The sequence below is a fragment of the Thamnophis sirtalis genome, unplaced genomic scaffold, assembly GCF_051295495.1.
Source record: "Thamnophis sirtalis isolate CommonGarterSnake01/CBP01778 unplaced genomic scaffold, rThaSir2_p1.2 scaffold_12, whole genome shotgun sequence".
Taxonomy (NCBI): Eukaryota; Metazoa; Chordata; class Lepidosauria; order Squamata; family Natricidae; genus Thamnophis; species Thamnophis sirtalis.
Genome location: NW_028261392.1, coordinates 24609373 through 24622723, shown reverse-complemented (window position 1 = coordinate 24622723; position 13351 = coordinate 24609373).

Genomic DNA, 13351 nt, shown 5'->3' with positions numbered 1-13351 from the left:
TATGAATAATTTCAATGATAATATGACAGATTTATTTTCCTCAGAAAGTCTTGCACTTAGCAGCATTGCTGGTTATTATAGAATAAATGAGTAATCCTTGATTTAAGAATAAACTGTATGCAAATTTCTTTCGTTTCATCTCTGAATTGTTGGGAAATATGCATTTTAATATGCATATTTTAGTAATATCTGAAGGGCAGAGACATATTTTTCATTTACTTCAAATAAGTTGCCAAGCAGCTCAGTGTCACAAAAATTGGCTTTCCTTTATAGTTTATGACCTTTACTGAGGCATATGCTAAATTTTGCATGCTGCATGTAAACTTTTTCCAGATCTGGCTATGTAGATTATTTGATTTTCCCTATTTTTAAATTTTGTGATAGCCAATGGCCAAACATTAGAAAGTATATTGAATTACACATTAAAGCAATGATACCCCACTGTTCCTCCTGAATGATTCCAAGAACAGCATGAAGATTATTAAAATAAGATACTCCCTGCTCTTGGCTCTTTACAAACTAAAATGCAGGAAGAAACGGTGACGCTGAGGTAAAAGGAAAGTAAAAGAGGGCCAAGTTTTGAGGGGAGGGTTGTATTTTTATAAGGGTTGCCTAGCCAGAAATGGACTGTTCATAGTGGAATAGATGAATTACAGTGGTGGGATTCAAATAATTTAACAACTGGTTCTCTGTCCTAATGAACAGCTGAGTGGGCATGGCTCAGTGGTCATGTGACTGAGTTGGCATGGCCAACTCAACATCACTCACATCAATGGGCGCTTCGCCTTAGCAGTTACAGTGTAATAAGGGTTCACGGGAGAGGCAGTTTCTGTAAGCAGGGCAATAAAGATTAGGCTAGAAACAACACCAGAATGTTTCCTTCCTGCCTTCCTTACAGGAATTAGCCCTGTAAAGTGGAAAGAAACAAAAAGAGATTTTTTCCAACAACCGGTTCTCCTGAATAGGTGCGAACTGGCTGAATCCCACCACTGATGAATTACCAGAAAGTTCTGCCTAACCTCAAGATCTGTTATTTATTGTCAGGATTGAGGGGCAACTTGACCAAGTAGGGGGAATAAAACAAAAGTGAAGTTCCTGGTGGTCTCACTCCTCTGGGCACCTGTTTCATTACAATTTAAACAAGAAGCAATGTTTCTGCTCTTCGTTTTGTAATGCCAGAGGGGTAAGGCCACCAAATATTATGACGCAAAATCCAAGCTGACTTTTGACCTACCCAGTACAGCAGATCTTAATCTATTATTATTGATCATCGCACAGTCAGCCAGGACTTGGGATAGGCAGGGATGGATTTTTGATAGCGCTAGATATATCATTGCTGGATGGAAGCTGTTCCAAGTAAAGCTGCCTTCTGCAATTGACTGATGTCGAATTTGTCGATGCCAATAGTGTTCAAGTGGTGCTCCAGTTGTTTTGAGATTGCACCCAAGGTGCCTATTACTGTTGGTACTTCCCTTGCTTGCCTTCATTGTTTTATTTCTATTATTACCTCTTTTATTCATTAAACATGAACCTCAGTCAACTGAACATTTAAAAATGTTTCACAAATACCATTGACTGGTGCTAATGGTTGATACGGGTTGCTGCCAGTATCCTAGGTATCAACCAAGTATTTTTTAAAAATATATAATGTCCCAAGTAGAGCAGTTTTTTGCAGTTCCACTGATGTTCTTGCAGAAAGTTGCAATTTCTTGATGTGTTTTGTAAAATTCTTGGACATGGTACCAAGTTCCCCGATGACAATGGGTATCACTGTTACATGTTTCATCCATAATCGCATACTTTTGATGGCCAGGTTACGGTATTTCATGATTTTTTCCCCCAGTTCTTTTTCTTTGACTCTGACATCTCCTGGTACAGTGATATCAATAAACTGTACGCTTTGGCCCTCAACAACTGTGATATCTGGCGTGTTGTGTTTCAAATGACAATCCATTTGTATTTGAAAGTCCCAGAAGATCTTCACCATCCCATTTTCGGTGACTTTTTCCACTTTGTGCTCCCATGACCTTTTGGATAAGGGTTGCCTAGCCAGAAATGGACTCTTCATAGTGGAATAGATGAATTACAGTGGTGGGATTCAAATAATTTAACAACCAGTTCTCTGTCCTAATGAATGGCTGAGTGGGCATGGCTCAGTGGTCATGTGACTGAGTTGGCATGGCCAACAAGGTATGTCATATTTTTTATATAATGATTGGACTATTATAATTAGTATTACTTCTCTTGTTGTTGTTTTAGACCCAGAAAATACAATATTAAGGCAGAGCAGGCAAAAAAAAGCTTTTCAATCCTACAATCATTAGACTACTTTAGGGTTTTTTCAAATTTTATTTCATAGAAGCCTGGGATTTGCTCAAACACAGCTAATTTTCTTATCCCTAGATCTCTGCCTCTTGATCAGGAATTCCGGTATATTAAGGTCATTAGGTTTACTATGAAGTTCTCCTGTATTTTGTACTCTAAAAGTTGCAAGATGTGGGGGTATGTAAATAGGTTGGGATTTCCCGGGTTCACACCTGGTCCAGGACTAGAATGTTTCAGAAATCATTTCCATATCTGATAAAATTTGGAGCAAAAGCCTGGAGAGATCTTGAAGTTAGGGCATAAATGTTACTACAGCCCGAACCGGTAATTAAAAAAAAAAGCTACTGGCTTGGGCGAACCGATAGCATTTTTAAATGTTCCAACAATCAGCTGTGCGACAATCCACTGTGCCACGCGATTTATATTCGCTAGAAAGCAGGAAATCCTACTTCCTAGCAAATCTAAATCTCGCGGCACAGCTGTTTCCCTCCTCACTGTTCTACTTACCTTTGCAGACTCAGAAAAGGCTTCTTAATTCTCCTTTTTTAGCACTGCGCGGTAGCACCCGCGAAGCACACATTTGGTGCACATACCAGTGGTGGGTTCCGGATCCCGTTGCAACCGGGACAGTGCAATGGGGCCCGGCGTCCACCACATGAATGCACACAGCATGCGCATATGTCCTTACCTCTTGCAACGCCTCTGCAAGCCTCTGCGACACTCCAGCTGCTTGGTGGAGCGTCACGCATGCACCGTGCGCTCTGTGCATGTGCGCGGAAGTGCTGAAGAGCTCAAATACAGATAAGGAGCTCGGGCGGGCGGGTGAGTGTACTGCCTGCAACCCACCACTGGCACATACGCATGCGAAGTGAACTAGTAGCAGACTTCAGAGCATTTCACCCCTGGTCTGTGGGCCTCCAAGGACACAGAGTCCTCCTAATGATAATAAATTAGACAGACCCTGGAGGGCTGATGTACTGTATGTTTTGCAATTTTTAAAGAAATGTTGCTAGATGCTTTGAACATTTGCCTAAACAGAAGGGCAGGGGGTGGGGGTGGGTGGAAGATGAATAAATAAAAATAAAAAAGACTTTGAGGAAGGGTTTCTTTCTTTGGAACGTGGTTTCCCTTCTGGAAATGGGAGAAAATACATGCGATCAATTCACAGAGGCTCCCATACAAACAAAATCCTCAATCAATAATATTAGCACTGCTTTTTCTAATGAAGAAAATGTGGGGAAGGTCATGATTCTCTCTGAGCAAAGCTATTAAAGCCAGAAGCAAAGTGAAGCTGAGAGCTGAGTAGCACTTTCTCTTAACTGCAGAGTAGCATATAACCAGTCCTGGATGTAAATCTAGAATCCTGTCTTAATGTGGGAATATTTTCAGTTAAATTTAATTAGCCTGGTCAGAAAGGTTCAGCAAGCCAGTGCATGACCTGCCTTGGGGGATAGAAAAGCGTCATCTAGCACAGGGGTCTCCAACTTTGGCAACTTTTATGACTTGTGGACTTCAACTCCCAGAGTTCCTCAGCCAGCTTTGGGTCTCCAACCTTGGCAACTTTAAGACTTGTGGACTTCAACTCCCAGAATTGCTCAGCTGGCTGAAAAATTCTGGTAGTTGAAGTCCACAAGTCTTAAAGTTGCCAAGGTTGGAGCCAGAGGTGGGTTCCTACCAGTTCGCACCAGTTCGGTAGAACTGGTTCGTCAAATCTACCGAACCAGTTAGAAGAGGTTCCACCAGAAAGCAGGTCACACCTACAGAAGAGGTTCCAAAATTTTTTGAAACCCACCACTGACACACACAGACACAGACACACAGACACACACATAGACTCACACAGAGAGAGAAAGAGAGAGAAAGAAAGAAAGAAAGAAAAAAAGAAAAAAAGAAAAAAAGAAAAAAAGAAAAAAAGAAAAAAAGAAAAAAAGAAAAAAAGAAAAAAAGAAAAAAAGAAAGAAAAAGTGAGAGATGAAAGAAAAAAGGAAAGAGGGTCAGAGAGACAAAAGGAAGGAGAGAGAGAGAGAGAGAGAGAGAGAGAGAGAGAGAGAGAGAGAGAGAGAGAAAACACATGGCTGGCAAGCCACTCCCACCAGGTCACATGGCCGGCAAGCCACTCCCACAAAGAAGGCCACACCCACAGAGTAGGTTCGATTTTTTTTTGAAACCTACCACTGTTGGAGACCCTTGTGCTAGATGACTAGACCAGGCCCACCATGGCCACACCCACCCAGCAACCGAGTAGAGAACCAGTTGCTGAAATTTTTGAAGCCCACCACTGCCTCTGGCCCCCTGCCAATATATATCCATATCTCTGTTTGAAAATAATAATGATGCAGACTTGGAAATATCATTAATAGGGACTGTGAGTTCCAATTTCAAGGGGAACGGAGAAGAGAGACTGTCTTTCTTCCCAATACATATTGACCTTACTCTCAACCTTTTGGCTATATTTAAGTCCGCCTGTCCTACTGTGATAACATTACAGGAATCCCTGCTCCAGCTCCTCAGCCAACACAATCTTGGCATGCTAATCACGCACACCAATTTGGAATAAAACCACATTCCTTTTTTCCCAGCCAGACAGCATCCTTTTTAAAAATCAAGGTAAAACTATATACACTTTTGGAAATGCATAAATACCGCCCCCCCCACAAGTTGTCCTTGCGGCTACTTCTTAGTTGTGATTGAATGTTCACCATGGGAAAGGCACAGATTACCCAATGCGAATATTCTCTGCCCTTCACAGCCAGGCAGGAAACAAAACCTGTAAGAACATGGATTTTGTTTTGGTTTTTCCTCAGCATCTCCAAGGAATAAGCTAAGTTCAAAGAATAAGCTACGCGTGCGCGCGCACATGCACACACACACACACACACACACACACACACACACACACACACGCACACATTTCCCCCTTCCTCTCTCACATTCACCTCTGACCCCAGACCTTCTCTTTCTTCTGCAGACCACCCACTTCCTTCTATTGCTCTCATTCAGGAATAACTTAAAACAGATTTTTCTTTTTCCTCTCCCTGGAAACAGAACTTAAGTAGATGGCTTGAAGCAGCAAAAGTTCAGGTTCCTCTTTTTTCTTCAGGGCTATATGATAAAGGAAAGAAAAATTGGAGGCAGATCTTTACTGTTTCCTAGCAGTATGTGTGCATACCCAAAAATCATCTCCCACAAAAATGCAGAATGATTTGTATCAGTAGAACGGGGGACCAGCATTAAAATGATGAGCTCACTCCTTGCTGAAATATTCACACGATCACGAGTTGAATTTGCTTTCAACTCAATGTCCATTCCTTCATTCCTTCATTAATGTATCTATAATCTCTGTAGCTGTGATGGCGGACTTACAGAGGTGGCACACAGCACCCTCCCTGATGGCATGCGAGCCGTCGCTCTAGTTCAGCTCCACCGCGCATGAGTGTGTGCCTCTCACCAGCCAGCTGGTCTTCAGCTCTCTGCTGTTCATGTGTGGAGTTGCGTGTGTGTGGGGGTCGCACACGGATGCATGGGGGACATGCACAGGGGTGCTGTTGTGGCCCAGCAGGAGCCGTTGGAGCTGCAAACAGACTCCGACAGCGAGGGGCCCTATGAGTCGGCTCTGGAAGATGTGGAGGACCCTGGACAGGGTTCTGACTCCAAGCAGGGACCAGAAAGGCTGGTTGGTCACCAGGAGGCGCCTGAGGCATGGAGCAGCAGTGAAAGCCAAAGGGAGGGTGCTCCTGACCTCAGGCCTTGGAGCAGTGGGGAGGAGACAAGGGAGTTAGTCCTGGATGCCCGGCAACGGCGGACAGATCGATGCAGAGAACAACTACGCAGATACAGAAGATAATTGGACCCAGGTGGTTGTAATTAGGCTCCTCTCAAGATAGTATATAAGCAGAGACTTTGGGAGGAGGCTGTTTGCAGGATTCAACTTAATTATCAATGCTGGAGAAGCTGTTATCTGTATCTGTCGGAGTCTGGGTTGCTGCCAAGGTTCTTTATCTGTTCATTCGTGTTTGGGCTTTCAGCCACCAAGATTTATAGTCCTGCTAATAAAGTGTTGTGGCATTCCAGCTAAGCTTGTCTCAGCATTCATTGCTGGATGGGGGAGGGGGTTAGAACAGATGCACACATTGCATTTTGGGAGTTTGGGCGCGCGCACGGGACTTTGGGCGCTCCAACCAGAAAAGGTTAGCCATCACTGCTCTATAATGATCTTTTGTGGCAAAAATAACAGTATTCTTCATTTTTAAAAAAATATTATTTTGAGAAGACAACCTGAATTTGTTACTGTCACAAGCTGATGTATGTAATGTTCATGACCAATTTATTAATCAGACAGCAAGTCAAACTCTAGAACTCTATTGTTCTACAAGATCATTTAATATGTTTATTTTGTATGTGTGTTACTACTTTTGACTTTCCATTACAGATTTTAAACTATTGTACTCATTTTGAAAACAAGAAACAAATGAGAGAGAGAATGCAGAGCTTATGTACATTAAAAGATTTCAGACTATTTCTTTGTTAATATATTTTTATTGTTTTATATCACAAATTCCCTTTCTATGTTGAACAGTGTTCAATATAGAAACTACATGAGAAAGAAAAATTGATTAGTAAATATTTTGATGGTTATGTAATTGATATTATAATGGAAGATAGTATTCAATGATTGATATTATCGCATATATGTATATATCTACATATTATAATGATTATGATTCCAATTTCATTTTATATTTTAACACGTTGGACACCTAGGTTTCAGGCTATTTCTGAAAGTCTCAACGAACAATGGGTTTTTAAAATGTCACAATTGATAAAGATTTTGATAAGGATTTTGTAATCTTATGTATAACTTAGATCTGCATAACAATCCTGTCTTCTCCACCCTTTCCCTCTGCTTTAACCTACCGTAATTTAAGCCTTACTACAGTTTAACTGCTACATAACTGAGATTAAATGAATGACATTCCTGAAAGATTGTGACTTTTAATAAAACGTTACTCTGTAAAAGGTGCTATTATATTCCTTCTGATTTCAAGATAGATGAAGGAACCGAAGAAGAATTATGCTTCCTTTTACTACTGCTAGATATTACCTTGATAAGACCTCACTTGCAATACTGGGTCCAGTTCTGGTCACAATACAAAAAAGATGTTGAGGCACTGGAAAGAGTGCAGAGAAAAACAACAAAGATGATCAGGAGACTGGAGGCTAAAAGTTATGATGAACGGTTCCAGAAATGGGGTATGTTTAGTCGAATGAAGAGAAGCACTAGAAGCAACATGATAGTAGTGTTCCAATATCTGAGAGACTGTCACAAAGAAGAAAGAGTCAATCTATTCTCCAAAGCAAGACAAGAAGTAATAGCAATAGCAATAGCAGTTAGACTTATATACCGCTTCATAGGGCTTTCAGCCCTCTCTAAGCGGTTTACAGAGTCAGAATATCGCCCCCACAGTCTGGGTCCTCATTTCACCCACCTCGGAAGGATGGAAGGCTGAGTCAACCCTGAGCTGGTGAGATTAGAACTGCTGAACTGCAGATAACAGTCAGCTGAAGTGGCCTGCAGTACTGCACACTAACCACTGCGCCACCTTGGCTCTGATGGAAACTTATTTTAGAGAGATCCAACCTAGAATTGTGGATAAAGTTTCTGACAGTGAGAACAATCAATCAGTGGAATGGCTTACCTTTGGAAGTTGTAGGTGCTTTTATCACTGGAGGTTTTCAAGAAGTGATTGGATAGCCATTTATCTGGAATGGAATAGGGTCTCCTGCTTGAGCAGGTGTTTGGACTAGAAGACATCAAAATCAGTGATGGGCTGCTGCAAGTTCAGACTGTTTTGCCTGAAGTGGTAGTTCCGAGCACTGGCTGGCCCCGCCCACTTGTCCCGATGCTATATGGTCCTAGATATCTCACTTTCCGGCTCACCCCGCAGCCCAGCTAATTGGCATGCCTCTCCTGTTCTACTAACTATGGCTGATGTAGCAGATGTGCAGAAAGCTACCCCCATCCAGTTGTTAAAGTAGGTACAACCCACCTCTGATCCAAATCCCTTCTAACCCTGTTATTCTATGTTTAAAGTTGCTTTCTCACTCCTGATAGCTACTTGTAGTCTTCAAAATAATCTGTATGATTAGTGGATGGAGTGGCTTTCCTCAGCCAGGATCCTGCAACTAGAGTAGTGTTTCTCACCTTCAGCAGCTTTAAGAAGTGTGGACTTCAACTCCCAGAATTCCCCAGTCAGATGAGAGTTGAAATTTCCATTTCTTAAAGATTGAGAACCATTGAACACGAGTGAGCAAATAGGAAGGCAAACAGAAACATGGGGATTTTGCTAGAGGAAAGGTGTGTGTGTGCTAGGGGAAAGGTGTATTGACCTCTGATAGCCAAAATAAAGATGATAAAGCCAAGGCTCAAAGCTATGAAAAAATAAAACATGACTAGATTTTTATTTTCAGGATGAACAGTTCCTAAAGAAGTAGAAAACCAAACATCATTAGTGGAAAGGTGAAAAAGTAGCAGGGGAGAAGGTGTTTTCTACTTTAGTGCACAGTGTGTCAAAAGTATCATCTGCCTTTTGACAATTAGTCATGGGTTTATGCTCAGCGTAATAAGCTCCTGGGTCTCAGGAAAAAAATCCTTTCCGTTTGTGGATGGACAGACAATGTTAGAGCAGCCTAGAAATTTGTAGATGAGATCTTCTTTGATGAGATAGGTTTGTTGTGGGACTATAGATCTCTTGCTGTCAGGGAGAATTGGGATCTTGACTAGAGTTCTTCAACTGAGATTAGAGTGTGTGCACACTTTTTTGAGGAACCTCAGTCTCTTGGGGGAACAAAGCCAATCCTCTATCGTAAGGTTACTCTTTTTGAGGTAAGAGGTCAGGGATGGGATTCAAAAGTTTCAGCAATGGGTTCTCTGCCCGATTGCTGGGTGGGCATGGCCATGGTTGGCATGGGCTTGTCAGCCTCCTGCACCATGGCATGGGGGGTTTGCCTTCCCCAGGTTCTGGAGGCTTTCCTTGAGACTCTGGGGGGGGGGAACTGCTTCCCCCGGGCTCTGGAGGCCCTCCGCAGCTTCCAGGAGGCCTGTTTTCCCCCCACCCCAAGCCTTCACACAGGCCCTGCACTTACCTCTCATCCAAAACAGGCCGCATGGAGACTCCTGGGAGGGGCAGGAAGGGGCAGGGTGCACGGGGCCAGCCAGGGGCGGGATTTGGAGGTTCTCTGAACCAGCCATAATGTTAGCTACAGGTTCTCCCGAACCCATAGCAGCCCACCCCTTTAAGGAGGACATCTGATTGTGGTTCATTCAATCATTAGAAACAGAGCAACAGGTTTACAATGGCTGTATAGCTCACAGGAAAACTTGTTCACCTGGCATAAACTGTGTGGATATCACCTACTTTGTAGAGAAGTGGACCAATACGGTATCAAAAAGAGTCTGGTGTAAATGCTACCTTTCAGATCTGTAATATAGTGAGGTTGGAATAGCTGGAGTTCTGGTCACCGATTTGGGGGCTACATTTGAAAAAGGATCTAAGAGATACCTGGGAAACATGGAGCAGTGGGCAACCAAAATATTCAGAGAGTTCAAACACCTTTTGAGAAAATAACTAGAACGTTTGGGACTCTTTAGCCTTAAAAAAGGGAATCTGATGTGATCAAGGGATAAAAATTTTCCATGAATCCTGAGAGAGTGCACCCCTCTGCCTCTCTCAGACTGGAATCAGCTAACAAGACTGATTAGAAGGAAACTTAGAGCAGAATCTTAAATAGTGCTTTTTCACACACTACAAATCCAGGGAGTTCATTATTATGATACAAGGAAAATCATTAACTTCCATTGCTTTAAAATAGGATTCAATAAATTATTGGAAGTGGGGCTATCAAGAACCACTACACTTGGAATTCAATGTTACCTCCATATTGGGAGCAGCAGGCTTTCAAATACCAATTTCAGGGGAAAATAAAGAATGAGAAATATGATCAGCTTTTTTTCTGCTTGGAAACATCCCCGATGCATCTGATTAGTTATTGACCAAAAATGCTGGAATTAAGCAGGGCATCAATACAATATGGGATAGTGACTTCATTCTTTTATTGTCTCAGTGAAATGGACTGATAACACATAAAGACTCCATTTAAACATACCCGGGGAAGAAAAACAACTTTTTTGTCTGAAGTCCCAAGCAGCTTTTGTAAGTCACACATCTCTTATTATAATATTTGAATAGTGTGACGTAGTTGCATTCTATTAGCTTCTTTTATATTCTTGAATGAGCTATGGTGGTGCAGTGGTTAGAATGCAGTATTGCAGGCTAATTCTCTGGCTGCCAACTGTCAACAGTTTGAGTCTCACCAGCTCAAGGTAGACTCAGCTTTCCACCCTTCTGAGATTGTTAAAATGAGGACCCAGATTATTGGGGGCAATATGCTGACTCTGTAAACCACTTAGAGAGGGCTGCAATTTAGTTTTCCTAAATTTCCCTTTCCACCGGTTCCTATCTACACATTAATCAGTTTCCAAGGAGCACAGCACAGATAAATCAAACTAGAAGAGCTCAGTGATTAGACTACAGTACTGCAGGCTACTTCTGCTGATCACTGGCTGCCAGCAGTGTGACAGATCGAATCTCACCAGGCTCAAGGTTGACTCAGCCTTCCATCCTTCCCAGGTCCGTAAACTGAGGACCCAGATTGTTGGGGGCAATATGCTGACTCTGTAAACTGCTTAGAGTGGGCTGTAAAGCACTGTAAGCGGTATTTAAGTCTAAGTGCTATTGCTATGTGGAAAACTATGTTATATTATATAATAATTTTACATATAAATTATGTCATATAGATCAAAGGACAAAAAAATAAAGATACAGTATTTCTGCCCCCCTCTTCAGTTTTTCTATTTGTGTTCCTCCATCACCTCGTTATTTCTGCCAGCAGCTGCAAGCTTTCAGGATACATTCCAAGGCACATCATCTGTAAACAGAATTTCTAATTCCTTGGAGCCAAATCAAAGAACTGAAAGGACAACTCGCCTTAGTGTTCTTGAGAAATGGCTGGCAGACTTTGTCTTGAACCAAGTTTGTAAACGTATATTAACAGTGGAGTGTACTGGCAGGTTGTTATTATTTGGGGGCTAATTCTGAAGTTTAAGTTCTGTGAACAATATTGTCTGCAAAGCGACTTACAAGCTCCTGCTGCTGTGGATTTATGAAGAAAATGAAAAGCTCATTAGGCGGCATTAGAAATAGCCGTGAAAACGTTCTGTTCCAGCTTGTGCACCCAGGTTAGTGCACAAATGAAATGAATATGCGAGTAACTTTTTCATCTGAAAAGGTCAGGTTTAGTAATTACTGCAAGTCTCTGCTATTTGAATTGCTCTGGAGAACATGCCAGGTGAATGGCTCTAGCAACATCCTTTCTATTTCACAGATAATTGTATTGTTGACTGTTTTCCTTCTGGCGCACAAATCCCTCATTGCTTCTTGTAATTCCAGACTGGGTTTTTACTTGCAACTTGTGGTACTTACTAGTCATGATGCTACAACCTAGACATTGTTCAGGCAGAATAATAAAGAACCAACTGCTCCTGCTCTTTCAGAAAACGAAGTAGGAATTGTACTTCATTTTTAAACATGGTAGTAATTTGTGGAAGCTGGGAGTTGGAACAAACCAATGATAGAATGGACAATGCCATGACAGTCATGTTTTCCAGCAAGATCACCATATCCCATCTCATAGATTGCTAGGGAAGCTTCAACCGTACTACGTGGAGAAGATAGCAGATAGGTTGCAGTGGTGGGATGCTGATGGTTTAACAACAGGTTCAGTGAGGCGTGTGCATGCGTGCCTATAGCACTTGCGCCCAGTGCTGAAAATGGAGCATTTAGAAGCTCAGCTGCTTACCTTCTAAGTCACCAATGGTAAGTAGAACAGCGAAGGGGGGTGGGGGAAATCAGCTGTGCCACGTGATTGAGATGAGCTAGAAAGCAGGAAATAAAGGAGAGGATTGGACAGGGGTGGGCAGTTGGATAGGGTCAGCTGATCATCAGAGCTACCGGTTCGTCCGAACTGGGCCAAACCGGCTGAATACTACCTCTGATAGGCTGCCATTTTAATGAGAAAAACCATCAGAAAAAAATTGAACTCTTCACACACACGCGACGACAGCTACCCTTCACTCGAAAGTATAGCTTCCTGAACCAGCTCATCATTTAAAATGTCAAATCTTCATTATAATCATTTCCACAAATAAGCATTGTTTATTTATGAATAAGAGACCTTTCCACCAGCTGTGCGCTCTCATTCCTGCCTCTCTCTTTCTTCCTATTCTGTAATCCATCACATTTTATTCAGTCTGTTTCCCTCCCCATATAAACCTGCTGGATGACTGGTTTTATATTGTCAGTCTGAGTGTGGGCACAAGTTGCTGAATGCTGACAGTTCTACGCTGCTAACAAACTGTTAGACGGAAACGTTGAAGCACTGGGGTCCAAAGGAGAATTTTGAGTATTATTTAGAAGAGAGCTGGTTTCCAATAAGAGAATGCTAAAGAACAGTTATGTCAGACAAAGCTCTAGTTTGTTCAACCATTGTTTATTGAATAGGCATGGTTGGTTGAGTTTGCAAGCTATATTAAGCTAAATTCAAACAAAACACATTCTTGATGTAAAAAGGTAAAGTGCCCCTCACACATATGTGCTAGTTGTTTCCAACTCTAGGGGGCGGTGCTCATCTCCACTTCAATGCCAAAGAGCCAGTACTGTCCGAAGACATCTCTGTGGTCATGTGGTCATGTGACTAAGTGCCAAAGGTTCACGGAACACTGTTACTTTCCCTCCAAAGTGGTACCTATTTTTCTACTTGCATTTTTACATGCTTTGGAACTGCTAGGTTGGTAGAAGCTGGGACAAGTAAAGGGAGCTCACTCCATTATGCGGCGCTAAGGATTCGAACTGCGGAACTGCCAACCTTTCTTATCGACAAGCTCAGCATCTTAGCCACTGAGCCACTGCAT